Source organism: Pongo abelii, chromosome X (assembly GCF_028885655.2).
Source record: "Pongo abelii isolate AG06213 chromosome X, NHGRI_mPonAbe1-v2.0_pri, whole genome shotgun sequence".
Lineage (NCBI taxonomy): Eukaryota > Metazoa > Chordata > Mammalia > Primates > Hominidae > Pongo > Pongo abelii.
In genome coordinates, this window is record NC_072008.2 from 134,245,346 (window position 1) to 134,262,271 (window position 16,926).

The 16,926-nt window shown below is 32.2% G+C and overlaps 1 long non-coding RNA gene across 1 annotated transcript in view; it reads right to left on the reverse strand.

Annotated features, from left to right (window-relative positions):
* Positions 1-405: 405 nt before the first annotated feature.
* Positions 406-16,926, reverse strand: part of LOC129053040 (uncharacterized) — a 620,941-nt gene continuing 604,420 nt past the window's right edge. The window contains exons 15-16 of the long non-coding RNA XR_010139049.1: positions 15,184-15,212; positions 406-1,159 (exon numbers count right to left, since the gene is read on the reverse strand). This is a non-coding gene — a long non-coding RNA (uncharacterized LOC129053040). The remainder of the gene's footprint in view (positions 1,160-15,183; positions 15,213-16,926) is intronic.

A 16,926-nucleotide genomic window follows, 5' to 3' on the forward strand; every position in this document is an offset into this window, starting at 1 on the left:
AGTGATTACTTGTACTTATTAAGTGGGAACATAAATACTAAGAGAAATGATGTTTAGCAACATATATAGGAGTACTTCTGTAAGCTCCATATAAAAGTATTTGTTACTTTTTGAAATGATTTGGGAAAGTACCTTAAAACCATGGTAATATAATTTGCAAATGATCCTTTGCTATAAGGGCCAGACAATATTGGCTAACACCTAGTTATTACGATGTGCCGGATATTGGATATATCTAATATGACAATATTTGCTATAAATAGAAAAAAAAACAAGCACACAAATCATGTCTGGAGAAATGTGGCTTAATGACACATTTTTATGTATGAATATATTTTTATATATGCATATATATGCCAATTATTCTTTTTTAAAAAAATTAATTTATTTTAAGTTCTGGGACACATGTGTAGGATGTGCAGGTTTGTTACATAGGTAAACATGTGCCATCGTGGTTTGCTGCACCTATCAACCCATCAAAACTGTCTTCCAGTACAATTGGAGTCAATAGAATAACCTGGTTTCCAAAAAGCTTATGTAATATTAGCCTCTAGTGATGAAGTTAAAGAAGCGATAACACCAGCCATTTTACCCGGCAGGTCATACTTATTTATTAGGGCAGGTACCAAGCCTCATTAGATATTTTATTCTTTGAACATAATACAGTGTTTAGCACATAAGAGATGCCCAATAACTTACAAGTAAATTGTTGAAAAAAGATTATTTGATATGAGAAATGATAAAAGAAAATATAGAGACAATTTAGTGAGAGAAGGCAGGGAAATAGGCCTATTCATGGTGACAAATAAATTTAGTTGTATTCCAATATGCATTATTATTTTTTTCTGAGAAATACAAATGCCACTTTTATCTGAACACATAACATCCCAAAATAAAGACCATATTTCTGTGCCTCCCTTACAGGCAAGCAGGCATATGAATAGATTTTTGAAAATGTGATTGATCAGAATTGTATTTATAACTTCTGGAAATTTTCACAAAAGTACATGGGTGACCTTCTCTTTTTCTTTTTACAGATGGTTGGTACAGATAGCTTTATACTGACCTGGTAAATGAAGCTGGAACAGCCACTTTACATCCCAAAGTAGAATCCATGTCCTGGAATTGCACTAAAACCATCTAGAAGGAGACTTTATACCTGTAAATCAAAGAATTGCTGTACTATCCCTAAATGGATATCTCTGGATTTTGTTTATATGAGACAAAGTTATTTTATCTTATTTGAAATAAGATTTGTTTGGGTTTTCTGTTACAAGAGCTAAATTATATCAAGGCAGGTTTCCTCAAGTATTTTATAGTTAATTATGCAGAAATTCGATAAGATATTTTCTATGTAGCTACAGGGGTAGATATTGTATCAGTGGGTGGAAGCTATATGGAAACATGTTTGACTGACAGTAATAACTTTCTTACACTTAGAGTCATCTTAATAAGAAAGGAATAGATATTTGCCCATGTTAATGGTTGTTTAGGTAATATAAAGCAACCCTTCTCTTGACTAAGACTAGAAAAGATGTCCATAATGTTATAAAACAACTAATTAGAAACAATAGAGAGCCAGAAAAAAATAAGCTAAATACCTATGGGACTAAGATCTGGGAAAAGATGGAAACTCATGGGTATGAATCCAGTATTTAGGAAAGCTATTTCTTAAGAGGAACCTGCTGGCTCTGGAAGATGCTTTAAGTGACAGTGGAAATACAATAGGTCTTGAGAATCATACAAGGCTAAAAGACAAAAATTGGAATTAAATCTTGTTAAGGAGGGAGCACTCTGGTCAAATTTTCATCCTTTGGAATGGGAAACTAAAGAGCTACATTCTAACAATAAAAGGACACTGGAAATGTCTTTCCTTTCAGTAGTGGTAGCACAGTATCAACTTATCTCTACACTTATAACTGAATTTCGGTAATTGGAGGTTAGAATCAAAAGCCAATTTCTTCGGAGGAAAAAAAAATTTGTCCTGAAATTAGTGTTATTTTTGCTTTCCACATAAAATAGCCTAAACTAAATAAAAAGTAATCAGTGAAATAATGAAACAAGGAAACAACACTAGCTAGAAACAAAAGAAAATGTTAGACATTAGAGATGCATAGAAGTAATCGTATTATAAGTCATAGACTTAAACTACACTTAATTTTTCAAATATATAAAGGAAAATATGAAAACATCAAGTTGCAAATGTGCAAGCATGAAAATATAGTTGAAAAAATCTAGAACTGAAGTACAACAGAAATTAACAACTCAGTGGATGTTTTAAGTTTATATTAGACACAAGAGGAGACATATTTAGTGAAATGGAAGATAAGTAAGAAAACTGGACATAATAAGGCACAGTGGAATAAATAAGGTTAGAGACAGAGTAGACATAGCAAAAAGGTCTAATATATGTGTATTTCGAATTCCAGCAGAAAAGAATAGAAGAAATGGAACAAAAGCAAAAAGTTTAAAGGCAATGACTGAGAATTAGCCAAAACAGATGTCTGAAATGATTCAGATTCAAAAGAATCTATGCAACACAAGTAGGGAAAAAAACACAAGAAAATACACCTAGGCATTTCAGAGTCAAAATAAATTCAGAGTAAAACAAAAGACAAAGAGAAAATCTACAAATCATTCAAAAATATTAATTGCAAAGAAGAAATAATTAGGGTTCCATCTGTCTTATGGAAAACAGTATGACGCTTCCTCAAAAAAGTATAGAATGACCACATAATCTAGCTATCCCACTGCAGAGTATTTATCCAAAAGAAAAGAAATCAGTATATCAAAAAGATACCTACACCCCATGTTTATTGCAGCAATATTCACAATAGCAAATATATGGAATCAGGATAAATTTCCACCAATAGACAAATGGATAAAGAAAATATGGGGCATATATACACAACTAAATACTATATGGCCGTAAAACATAAAGAAATCATGTCATTTGCATGTATGGAACTAAAGGCTATTATGCAAATCATAACTAAAGGCTATTATGCAAATCATGTAATTTGCATGTATGGAACTAAAGGCTATTATGTTAGGTGAAATAAGCCAGGCACAGAAAGACAAATATCACATGTTCTCACTTACATGTGGGAGCTTAAAAAGTTAATCTCATGGTGGTACGGAGTAGAATGACAGATATCAGAGGCTGGGAAAGGTAGGCAGGTAAGAGTGGAGAGCTGAGAAAGACTGCTTAGTGGGTATGAATATGCATTTTGTAGAAATAAAATGTAGCATTTGGTAGCAAAATAGGATGTGACTATATTTAACAATAATTTATTATATATTTCAAAATAAATAGAGGAGTGGATTCAGAATATCCCAGCAGAAATAAACAATAAATATTTGAGGTGGCGGATATCCCAATTACTCTGATTTGATAATTTCAAACTGTATGCTGATATCAAAATATCACATGTATTTCATAAATATGTACAACAATTATGTACCATAAAAGTTACATAAAATAAAAAGGGAGCTAGAAGACAATGTAACGATATATTCAGCGTGTTGAAAGAAAATGAATTCTGACCTAGCATACGATACTCAGCAAAAAATCCCTCATCATTGAAGGTAAAATAGAAAAACATTCACATAAGCAAAAACTAAAATAGTCATCATCAGATCCCAGTAAATATGAAAGCACATTCACATTCTTCAGACATAAGGAAAATTATCTCTGATAGTATGTCAGAGATTCAGAAAGCAAAAATAGTAAATAGATGAAATTTTCAAAACAATCAAAACATTAAAATCACAAAAGTATGATCTGAACAGAGTGGAATTAAGCTATAAATCAACAAAGAGCACTAAAAAAGTCTCTATGTTTGGAAACTAACTCATATATAAAAAAAAATTAAGAATAGTAACTAAAACCTCTTGTAAATTAAATTAAAATGTAGCAAAAGTAGGGGATGCAAATAAATCAATGTTGGAAATTAAGATAATTATCATAACAAATGCGTATATTAGAAAAAAAGACGAAAAAGCAATGGTTTTTTAGCCTATAACTTAAATAACAACAACAAAAAACCCCGCCATAATGACCCTGTGCTAGTATTTTTTTTTTTTTAATGAACACAAATTTTACTAAAAAATTATGGTCAAGCAACATTAAAATTCAATGTTTTACTTATTAAAATACATAAAAAGAGTGAAAACAAAAGCCCCAGGCTGGAAAAATATATTTGCCACATATATAATTTACAAAGGGCTCATATCGAAAATATATAACAAACTTCTACAGTTAATATGGAAAAAGCTGACAACCTGACAGAAAAATACAAAGATGTTTTAACAGGCATTGGAAAGAAAAGAATCTCTAAAGGACTCAAATATACATTAACAATGCCTATTCTCAGTAATAATTTGAAAATGAAAATTAAAACCATAAGAAGATTCAATACCTCACATATCAGAAATGCTAAAATAAAAATAAGATGGGGGAATACCATTTTTTTTGGCAGGAATGTGAAGCTACTGAACTCTCATGTACTGCTGATGAAACTTAAATGAAACAAATAGTATCTACAAAAGTTGAATATGATCTAGCAAATTCACTTTCAGGTATATGCCTAACAGAAATGGGAGCAAATGTGTACCAAAGACATATACAATAATTTCATCACAACATTGTTAGTTGAAGGTTGAAAATAAAATTTCTATCAAAAGAATCAATATATAAATCATAGTACATTCATAAAATATAATATGATAAAGAAAATGAAGCTTATGCACATATATACAGCATGAATGAAGCCCACAAACAAAATAATGAGAGAAAGTAACTGAGCTAAATGAACACCATGGTTATGAATCTATTATTTAAATTTAATAAACTGGAAAATTTTAACTATGAAATTAAAAGTTAGGATATTGGTTTATTTTAAATAAAAAGCAGTGAGGAGTGATTAGGAGGGAATCCAAAGGATACTCTGAAGGGCTAGTGGACTTCATAGTGTTGTAACAGGTGGATTTAATTTATAATAATTAATTGAGATGTAAACTTATAATTTGTGCACTATTGTTGATATTATACTTTAGTACAATGTTTTTCAAGTTTAATGACAAAGCTAAAGTGATACTCAGAGAGAAATACGAAATGCTGGATAAACATGTAAAAATATGAATGGCTGAAAAATAAATGAGGTAAACATTCAAATCAGAAATGAAATTAACAGTACATTGAACTTAAAGAATAAGAACAGGCCGGGCACGCTGGCTCACACCTGTAATCCCAGCACTTTGGGAGGCCAAGGTGGGCAGATCACCTGAGGTCAGGAGTTTGAGATCAGCCTGGCCAAGATGGTGAAACCCCGTCTCTACTAAAAATATAAAAATTAGCCGGGCTCGGTGGCGGGTGCCCATAATCCCAGCTACTTGGGAGGCTGAGGCAGGAGAATCGCTTGAACCTAAGAGGTGGAGGTTGCAGTGAGCCGAGATCATGCCACTGCACTCCAGCCTGGGCAACAGAGTGAGAGTCCCTCTTAAAAAAAAAAAAAAGAATAAAAACAAATATACAGATAAGAACAAATAAATTTTATGGAAGAAAAACATACTTTACTGAGTACCAATAAAGACAAAACTAAGTTATTGAAAGGTCTAATAAAATTGATAATATCTTGGTGAGCCTGATCAAGTACAAGAGCAAGAAGAAATTAAAAAACAAAAAACAAAAAACGGAACATCACTAAAAATTGTCAAAACTCTAAAGATCTCTGGAGTCTACTGAAGGTTTGCAAATTTCAGGAGAAGGCTTTGATGGTAAATTGTAATTAATTTTGGTCAATTTTAGTTCTTAGGAGAGTAGCAGCTACTCAATCTTCCATCCTTTAGCTCCATGACAGGCAGCTGTGCACATGTTTCTGAAGCAGTTTGCACACATCTTGAGGTAGAAAGGGTGATCAAAAAGACCCTGTTATACAAATATGGGAGATCCCTGTTCTGATCTCTGATTACTGCTTCTGTATGAAAGAGGTGTAGACAGAGGCCTTGGCCATTGTTGTAACTATTACCCCCTTTGTTGCAAGCCACATCCCTTCTGGCTAAAGTGACTTCCAGGAAATTTAAAGGGCCAGTTCTTTTATTTCTCACCTTCATTTTTCTCTTTTTCCCCTTTCAGGAGTAACACATTGAAGACCAGGATATTCAAAAGCAACCATATGTACAGGGGAAGTTAGAAAGTCACTTTGAATGCCCAGGGAATAATGTAAGTTCCGAAAAACCTAAGACCTTAAGCTTACACTTCAGACTGATCTCTGGCAAAGAAACAGCCTACTGTAATAAAAAACACATCCCACATAACAAAAGGAAACCCTGGGGAAAGAGAATGAATTGACTTCCTGAGTTACCACATCATTAGATTAAAATGTCCAGTGTTCAACAAAATCTCACAAGGCACACAAAGAAACAATACGGTATGACACATTCAAAGAATAAAAGAAGCCAATAAACCAATAGAAACATCCCCTACAAAATGACTCAATGGCATATCTACTAAACTGACACTTTAAAACAATTGTATTAAAGATATACAAATAAATAAAGGAAGATGTGATGAAAGTCAAGAAAATGATGTATAAACAAAATGGAAATAGCAATAGAGACAGAAAACCTTTAAAGAAACCAAAAAGAAATTCTGAAGCTGAAAAGTACAATAACTGAAATGATAGATTCACTAGAGGGATTTGAAGGCAGATTACAGCAGTTAAAAGAAAGAATCAGTGAATTTGAAGATCAGACAAAGAAAAGTATCTAGTCTGAGGAAAATGATGGAAGAAGATTAATGAAAAGTCAACAGAACCTAACACACCTATATATCTGTGAGACATCATCAAGCAAACCAATAATGCATTGTGGGAATTCAGAAAAAGAAAAGAGAAAGAAGAGAGAACATTTGACAAAAATGGCTAAAAACTTCCTTAATTTGTTAAAAAAAAATGAAGTGAATATAATCATCCAAGAAGCTCAAAAAATGCCAAGTAAGTTGAATTTGAAGAGATCCACACTGAGACAGTGAGACACCTTATAATCAAACTATATTGAAACCCAAACATAAAGAATTTTGAAAGCAGCAAGAGAGAAGTAACTCGTCTTATATAAGGGATACTCAATAAGTTTATCAACAGATTTCACATAAGAAGCTTTTGAGTCCAAAAGGCAGTGGGCTTATCTATTCAAAGTGCTAAATAAAAGCACTGTGAACGAGAATCCTATTTTTGGCAAAGCTCTTCTTCAAAAGTGAGGGAGAAGTTAAGCCATTACCAGAAAAACAAAAGCTGAAGGAGTTTTTTACCACTAGACCTGCACTGCAAGAAATTCTTGTTTTTGTCAGGTTTGTCAAAGATCAGATAGTTGTAGATATGTGGCATTATTTCTGACGGCTCTGTTCTGTTCCATTGATCTATATCTCTGTTTTGGTACCAGTACCATGCTGTTTTGGTTACTGTAGCCTTGTAGTATAGTTTGAAGTCAGGTAGTGTGATGCCTCCAGCTTTGTTCTTTTGGCTTAGGATTGACTTGGCGATGCGGGCTCTTTTTTGGTTCCATATGAACTTTAAAGTAGTTTTTTCCAATTCCGTGAAGAAAGTCATTGGTAACTTGATGGGGATGGCATTGAATCTGTAAATTACCTTGGGAAGGATGGCCATTTTCATGATATTGATTCTTCCTACCCATGAGCATGGAATGTTCTTCCATTTGTTTGTATCCTCTTTTATTTCCTTGAGCAGTGGTTTGTAGTTCTCCTTGAAGAGGTCCTTCACATCACTTGTAAGTTGGATTCCCAGGTATTTTATTCTCTTTGAAGCAATTGTGAATGGGAGTTCACTCATGATTTGGCTCTCTGTTTCTCTGTTATTGATGTATAAGAATGCTTGTGATTTTTGTACATTGGTTTTGTATCCTGAGACTTTGCTGAAGTTGCTTATCAGCTGAAGGAGATTTTGGGCTGAGACAATGGGGTTTTCTAGATATACTATCATGTCATCTGCAAACAGGGACAATTTGACTTCCTCTTTTCCTAATTGAATACCCTTGATTTCCTTCTCTTGCCTAATTGCCCTGGCCAGAACTTCCAACACTATGTTGAATAGAAGTGGTGAGAGAGGGCATCCCTGTCTTGTGCCAGTTTTCAAAGGGAATGCTTCCAGTTTTTGCCCATTCAGTATGATATTGGCTGTGGGTTTGTCATAAATAGCTCTTATTATTTTGAGATACGTCCCATCAATACCTAATCTTTGACAAACCTGACAAAAACAAGAAATGGGGAAAGGATTCCCTATTTAATAAATGGTGCTGGGAAAACTGGCTAGCCATATGTAGAAAGCTGAAACTGGATCCCTTCCTTACACCTTATACAAAAATCAATTCAAGATGGATTAAAGACTTAAATGTTAGACCTAAAACCATAAAAACCCTAGAAGAAAACCTAGGCATTGCCATTCAGGACATAGGCATGGGCAAGGACTTCATGTCTCAAACACCAAAAGCAATGGCAACAAAAGCCAAAATTGACAAATGGGATCTAATTAAACTAAAGAGCTTCTGCACAGCAAAGGAAACTACCATCAGAGTGAACAGGCAACCTACAAAATGGGAGAAAATTTTCACAACCTCCTCATCTGACAAAGGGCTAATATCCAGAATCTACAATGAACTTCAACAAATTTACAAGAAAAAAACAAACAACCCCATCAAAAAGTGGGCGAAGGACATGAACAGACACTTCTCAAAAGAAGACATTTATGCAGCCAAAAAACACATCAAAAAATGCTCACCATCACTGGCCATCAGAGAAATGCAAATCAAAACCACAATGAGATACCATCTCACACCAGTTAGAATGGCAATCATTAAAAAGTCAGGAAACAACAGGTGCTGGAGAGGATGTGGAGAAATAGGAACACTTTTACACTGTTGGTGGGACTGTAAACTAGCTCAACCCTTGTGGAAGTCAGTGTGGCGATTCCTCAGGGATCTAGAACTAGAAATTCCATTTGACCCAGCCATCCCATTACTGGGTATATACCCAAAGGATTATAAATCATGCTGCTATAAAGACACATGTACACGTATGTTTATTGCAGCATTATTCACAATAGCAAAGACTTGGAACCAAGCCAAATGTCCAACAATGATAGACTGGATTAAGAAAATGTGGCACATATACACCATGGAATACTATGCAGCCAGAAAAAATGATGAGTTCATGTCCTTTGTAGGGACATGGATGAAATTGGAAATCATCATTCTCAGTAAACTATCGCAAGAACAAAAAACCAAACACCGCATATTCTCACTCATAGGTGAGAATTGAACAATGAGAACACATGGACACAGGAAGGAGAACATCACACTTCGGGGACTGTTGTGGGGTGGTGGGAGGGGGGAGGGATAGCATTGGGAGATATACCTAATGCTAGATGACGAGTTAGTGGGTGCAGCACACCAGCATGGCACATGTATACATATGTAACTTACCTGCATGTTGCGCACATGTACCATAGAGCCTAAAGTATAATAATAATAATAATAATAATAATAATAATAAAAAGAAAAAAAAATTCTTAAGGGAGTCTCCAGGTGGAATGAAAGATATTAGAGTGTAGCTTAAACCTGTATGAATAAATAAATATCTTGATAAAGATAAATACAAGGGCAATTATGAAAGCTAGTATTATTGTAACAATGATGTGTAACTTTACTTTTTGTTTTCCACAAGATTTAAGAAATTAATGAATTAAAAATTATTAGTTTATATTTTGGGATACATGATATATAAAGATGTGATTTTGTGACATCAACAACTAAAAGGAGTGGAGACAGAACTGTAAAAGGAGCAGAGTTTATGTTTGTTACTGAAATTAAGTTGGTATAAATTCAAATTGCAGTGTTATAACTTTAGGATAAAAACCCAATTCAAAAATAGGCAAAGGGCTTAAATAGATATATCTCCACAGAATATATACATAGGGCCAATAACACCTGAAAAAATGCTCAACATCACTAATAATTAAGAAAATACAAATCAAAATTACAAAGGGATAGCAATTATCACCTATAAGGATGGCTACTATCAAAATAAAGAAAACAAAAACAGAACATAAGAAGCATTGGTGAGATTGTGAAGAAATTAAAAACCTTGTGCATAGTGACAATGTAAAGTGGTATAATTGCTGTGTAAAACAGAATGGTCATTTCTCAAAAAAAATTAAAAATACAATTACCATATGATCCAATAATTCTACGTTTGGGTATATAATCAAAATTACTGTAAGCAGAGTCTTGAAGAGATTCTTTTACACCTGTGTTAATAGCAGCATTATTTACAATAGCTAAACTGTGGATGCACATCATGTGTTCATTGAAAAATGAATAGATAAGAAAAATGTGGTATATACATACAATGAAATATTATTCAGCCTTAGAAAAGAAGGAAATTCTGACATTCAGCTACAACATGGATGAACCTTGGAGATATAATGCTAAGTGAACCAAGTCAGTCCTAAAAAAAAAAAAGCCAAATGATGTATGCTTTCACTTACATGAAATACTTAGAGTAGTAAAAATCTTAAGAGACAAAAAGTGGAATTGTGGTTGCCAGGGGCTTATGGCAAAGAGAAGGGAAGTTATTTTTTAATGGGTATAGAATTTTGGAAAACAAAAAAGCTCTGGGGATGCATGGTGGTGATGGTTACATAATGCACTGAACTGTACAGTTAAAATGTTTCCACTGATAAATTTTATATTATGCATATTTTAGCATACTTAAAAATAACTTTAAAGATAAAAAGGCACAACTAGAAATAAAAAGCTGAAAAATATTTGCAACTTATATTACAAACAATTGGTTACTGTGCCAAACATAGAGAAATTTCCTAAAATTTGAATTATCAAAAGACAACCAAGCCAACAGAAAAACTGGCAAAAATATATGAATTGTGGTTTGCAGATGAAGACATTAAAATATATTTTAAACTTATAGGATTAGGTTGATGGCTACACTACAAGCCCAGACTTCACAATTACACAATATATCCAGACAACAAAATGCCACTTGTTCCCCCTGAATATATACAAATAAAAAATTTGAAAAACAATAAAGAAAAATAAGTAAATAAATAAAACATAAACATACAAAAATATATTGAACTTAACTAATAATCAAATAAAAGCAAGTTAAAACTACAGTGAGGAGGATTCTGGAAACATGGTGAACATATAGCATAATTTTTTCATCTCTCTAAATAATAAATAATGACAAAGCAACTTCTGGCACTCACAGATATAACTGAATCCACTGAAATCAGAAACATCATTATAGATATAACTTAAGGTGTTTTAGGGTTTCGGTGTTTTGTTTACTATCAATACTTTACATATTTGTTAGAAATAGTTCACTGAAACTTTGCTTACAATTAGCACGTCTTAAAAAGATAAAAATTCCCCTCCATTTTGATCTTTCTTGGCCATAATTTCTTTACGCATATTACCACGTAGGCAGTATTTTAAACTTTAAGCAATGTCTGTGCATATGTATTATATAAATACACACACATATACATACATACCCACTATGGCAAGATGTCAGCAGTAATTACATAAATGCCCAATCTTCCTGAAAACTCGCATAAGAAGAGTCAGAACAACTGGGTAACAGAACCTCATGGACAATATGTAAAATAAAATGAAGTTGTATTTTATCTCCACAAACCCTAAAATATAAGCAGGTAAGAGTAAGCTAACATCTGCCAAAATACCTGCATGAACTTAACCAATGTGTGGGATAAAGCAGAGGAAATAAGTGGGAATCTAATGGACTTAGGTACTGAAACTTAAAAATCCTGACAGATGTGCTATAGAAATAATAGGGCTCCAATGGGAGAATAGCAGCTGAAAGTGACTGTCTTGTCCAATCTGATATCCAGAGAGTCCAAAGGCCTGTGGTAAGGTCCTCAAAGATTTTAGAAGTCTAGTTTCTATGAACTCTTTAAACTGAGAAAACAGATTTTCCTTTATAGACAAGGCCCCACATTGAGGAAAAATCAATGGGAGTGAAATAAAAATTGAGTAGGCTACAGATAAAAAGATAAATTGAAGAGAGGGTCTAGATAAAAGAAGGGACATGGAATAAAATTGGGAAATGGCAGCATATTTAAATACTATAAAAATACTGAAGAAAAGTATTTTTAAAAGTCTTTTTAACTTCTCTGAAGTTAAAAAGAAAAATCATCTGGAACTATGTCTCTAAAATTTAAAGAAATTAAATTTTACAAATAAATGAACTACCAAACCATCAAGGTCAATTTCCCAAAAGAGCTTGTTATCAGAAACAGAGAACAAGCAGCAGAATAAGATCCTTAGAAATAATGAAAAGCATATAATGAAAAGGCATGCCCACTGAATAGTTACTGTTAACATCAATTTAAACATTATCTGAAAAATCATTAAAGCGATGATACAAAATATGAAAAAAAGCATAACTCAGGATTATAAAACCTGAATTATGAGGTGATAAAGATAGAAAACAATTATAAATAAATGCAAAATCAATTTCATAAATGAAGTCTAAGCAAGAAGTATCACAAGAATGAATATTTTTAACACTTTAAGGGAAAGTAAAGGTAAAAAGAGGAAAATTTACACAATTTAAAAGAAGAAATAAAAAAATTAAAATGACTCAAGGGAAAATGATAGTGAAATTGGTATAGAATATCCAACATCTGTATAATAAGTTCCCTGAAGATGAAATCCAAAGCGAGAGAGCAGAAAAAATGCTAAAATTTTAATTTAAATTAAAAAAATTAGATTCAAAATTATATATTGAAAGAGCACACCAAACACTTGAGAAAATACAAGTATGGAATTACCAACACTATGTCATGTTCTACTCAAACTACCCTACACTAAGGAAAGGAAAAAAGTAATTATGCTCCTAGGTAAAAATCAAGTAACCTGTAATGAAAGAAAATTAGATTATCATCAAAAAAGTATAAAACTATAACACTATATAAAAACATACTGATAACCATACTATAACTAGAAGAACAATAAATCTACAACTATAAGTAGAACACTATAACTGACAATAAATTTTATAATTATAATAAAACATCTATAATTATAATACAAATATATAACTAGAACTATGAATCTAAAAAAATGACTCTAACTGTAATACAACTGTATAACCATAAATCTACAGAAAAAATTAAACCACTATCACTATAACTGCAATACTGTAACACAAACTACATTACAAATACCATAAATATAACTATAATAGTAGCACATAACTGTAACACTATAACTATAATATACTTACTATACTCTATAACAAAGTATAGCACAATAATATAACTCATTAAAATGACCATAACTATATAATAATAACTATAAAACTGTAACTACACTTATAACTAAAATTGAGATTCAATGCCTAGAGCTAGTATAACTACACCTATGATTCTACAACAATAAGCATAATTTAAACCAGCAATAACCTTATGATGGTAGCACTATTAGTAACAGGATCACTATAAAATTATAACACTCAATCACACTGTTACTATAATAATAACACTCTATAGCTATAATACTATAACACTATATTTGTATCTATTACTACTACAATATACATTATAACTGTAACACTAATAGTATAACTCCATCAATTATAGTATAATAATAGTAACACTTCAACTGCAACTGTAGTTCTAAAACCATAATGCTAGGCCAGGCCCGGTGGCTCACGCCTGTAATCCCAGCACTTTGGGAGGCTGAGGCGGGGGGATCACGAGGTCAGGAGTTCGAGACCAGCCTGGTCAATGTGGTGAAACCCCATCTTTACTAAAAATACAAAAATTAGCCGGGCATGGTGGCGTGCACCTGTAGTCTCAGCTACTTGGGAAGCTGAGGCAGGAGGACTGCTTGAACCCGGGAGGCGGAGGTTGCAGTGAGCTGAGATCGTGCCACTGACCCCAGCCTGGGCGACAGAGCAAGACTCCGTCTCAAAAAAACAAAAAACAAAAAACAAAAAACCAAAAAAAAAAACCCACCATAATGCTAGCACTACTACTATAACACTTTAACTGTAAGTCTATCACTATAAACATAGGTCTAACACTATAATTATAATGTTAGCCATATAACTGTAATGCCAAACTCTAACACTTTAATCATAATTGTATAAATATAGGTAAAATTGTATAATATAATATGTCACTAACCATGTAACTATAAGGTAACTATAGTTACAAATATGTTATTTATAAGATAACTATAAATATTACTCTGAACCTACAACTGTAGCCAAAATATAAATATGAAAGTGTTCTTTGCCTTTAATGCACAAATTCTATGCTCTTCTTCCACAAGCTCAAATTATTTTTTAGCTCTCACATATGAATGAGAATTTGGGGTATTTGTCTTTCTGTACCCAACTTATTTTGCTTAGCATAGTGCCCTCCAAGCTTATCCATATTGCCATGAATGACAGGATGTTATTCCTTTTTATAACTGAATAGTATTTCATTGTATATATATATACTGTTTTTTCTTTATCCATTCATTGATGAACATTTGGGCTGATTCCATATGATAGCTATCATGGACAGTGCTTAAATAAAGATGGAAGTGCAGGTATTCCTTTGATATACTGATTGTCTTACCTTTGGATAAACGTCCAGTATTGTGATTGCTGAATAGTATAGTAGTTCTACTTTTAGTTTTTTGAGACATTCCCATAATATATTCCATTAGCCTGTACTAATTTACATTCCCACCAACAGTGTATAGGAATTTCCCTTTCCAGACAAAAGAAACTATATTAAACTGAAAATTTTCTGCACAGCAAAGAGAAAATTTGTAGAATGGGAGAAAATATTTGCAAGCCATTCAGCTGACGAAAGACTAATACCCAAAATGTGCAAAGAATGCTAACAACTCAACAGTAAAAAAAAAAACAAATAATATGATTAAAAAGGGGGCAAAAGTCCTTTGTTGAACAATGAGAACACATGGACACAGGAAGGGGAACATCACACTTCGGGGACTGTTGTGGGGTGGGGGGAGGGGGGAGGGATAGCATTGGGAGATATACCTAATGCTAGATGACGAGTTAATGGGTGCAGCGCACCAGCATGGCACATGTATACAAATGTAACTTACCTGCACATTGCGCACATGTAACATAAAACCTAAAGTATAATAATAATAATAATAATATTAATAAAAAAATAAAAAAAGGGGGCAAAAGATTTAAATAGACATATCTCAATAGAAGACATATAAATGGCCAACAAATATATATGAAAAGATGCTCAACATCAAAGAAATGCAAATCAAAACCACAACAAGCTATCATCTCACCTCAGTTAGAATGGCTATTATCAAAAAAATTACAGCTATTGAGCTTTGCTAATATTGTTAGAAATATGGTTGGAATTATAGACATATTTATAGTATTACGGTAAGACTGCTATAGTTACAGTGTTAGAGTAATAATTATACTGTTATATTTTTGTAGTCATGTTATACTTTAATTATAGTATTTCAGTATATAGTTTTAGTGTTATAATTGTAGAGTTACTTTACTTTTATATTTGCCATTACACCCTTTTAAGTATTTTGATAATTACAATTTTATTTGTATAGATATAGTAATAATTTTGGCACTATTATAGTGCTAAAGTTATAGTATAGTGCTATAGTTATAGTTACAGTATTACTATTATAGTTTCACTAGAGTGCTATAGTTACGATAGTGTTATACTTACAGTGATAATTGTTAAGATGGTAGTGTTATAATTATTGCATCAAGGTTACAGGTACAGTGTTAGCATTATAACATTAGCATTGAAGTTATGATGGGCGTGTTACAGAAGTAGTATTACAGTTACAGTTTTAGTATATTTATACTGCAATATTTAGAGTTAAATTGTTATAGTGTTACAGTTACAACATTTGTGATATAGCTATGGAATTTTCTTTACAGTCATAAAGTAAATATGGGGCCATGGTTATTGTTAAAAGTTTATAGTTTTAGTTTCAGAATAATAGTTATTGTTAGAGGTTTACAGTTATAGTTACACTGCTATAGTTAGAGGTCTATGTTATAGTTATCATAGTTATCATCCTATAGCTAAGGGCATAGCGCTAGTACTATAGCTATAATGCTATAGATAAAGCAATGGTGTTATTAATATAATGGTGATGTTGTTATGTTAAAATTATCATTATAATGGTATAGTTGTTCGGTTATAGTAATAATTACAGTCTTATGGTTATGATGATAGTCTGATGAAAGTTGTAATGATAGTGGTTTGATTTTAGTTACAGTGTTGTAGTTATAGTTATATTGTGATAGTTATACTGTTAGTATTATATAGTTTAATATTGTAGTTATAGGGTTATGCTTTTATTCTTTTGAATATAAAGTTTAATTATGTTTATAGAGTTGTGGTTTTATTTACATTGTTTTAGTTATAATGTTACATAAGTATAATTATAATGGTATACTGATACTGCTATAGATATAATTATTGCTATATAGTTAAAGCAATTGTGGATAGTAGATAGGTTGTAGTGACTGTGGTTTTGTTATAGTTAAAATATTATAATATTATTATAGTTACATAGCTATAATTATACTATTAGTGTTATGCTTTAGTATTGTAGTACAGGGTTATAGTTACAATGTTATAAAACTTTAGATATAGTTGTAAAATGATGTCATTATAATGTTATAGTTAAAGAGTTATAGGTATAGTACTATAGTTATATTTAGGGTAGTAAATTGTAGTTGTGCTATCTTTATAGGTATAGCACTATCATTATAGTTTTCATGTTATAGTTATAAAGTGCTATTATTATGGTTATAATGCTATATTTATTATGGTGATACTGTTATAC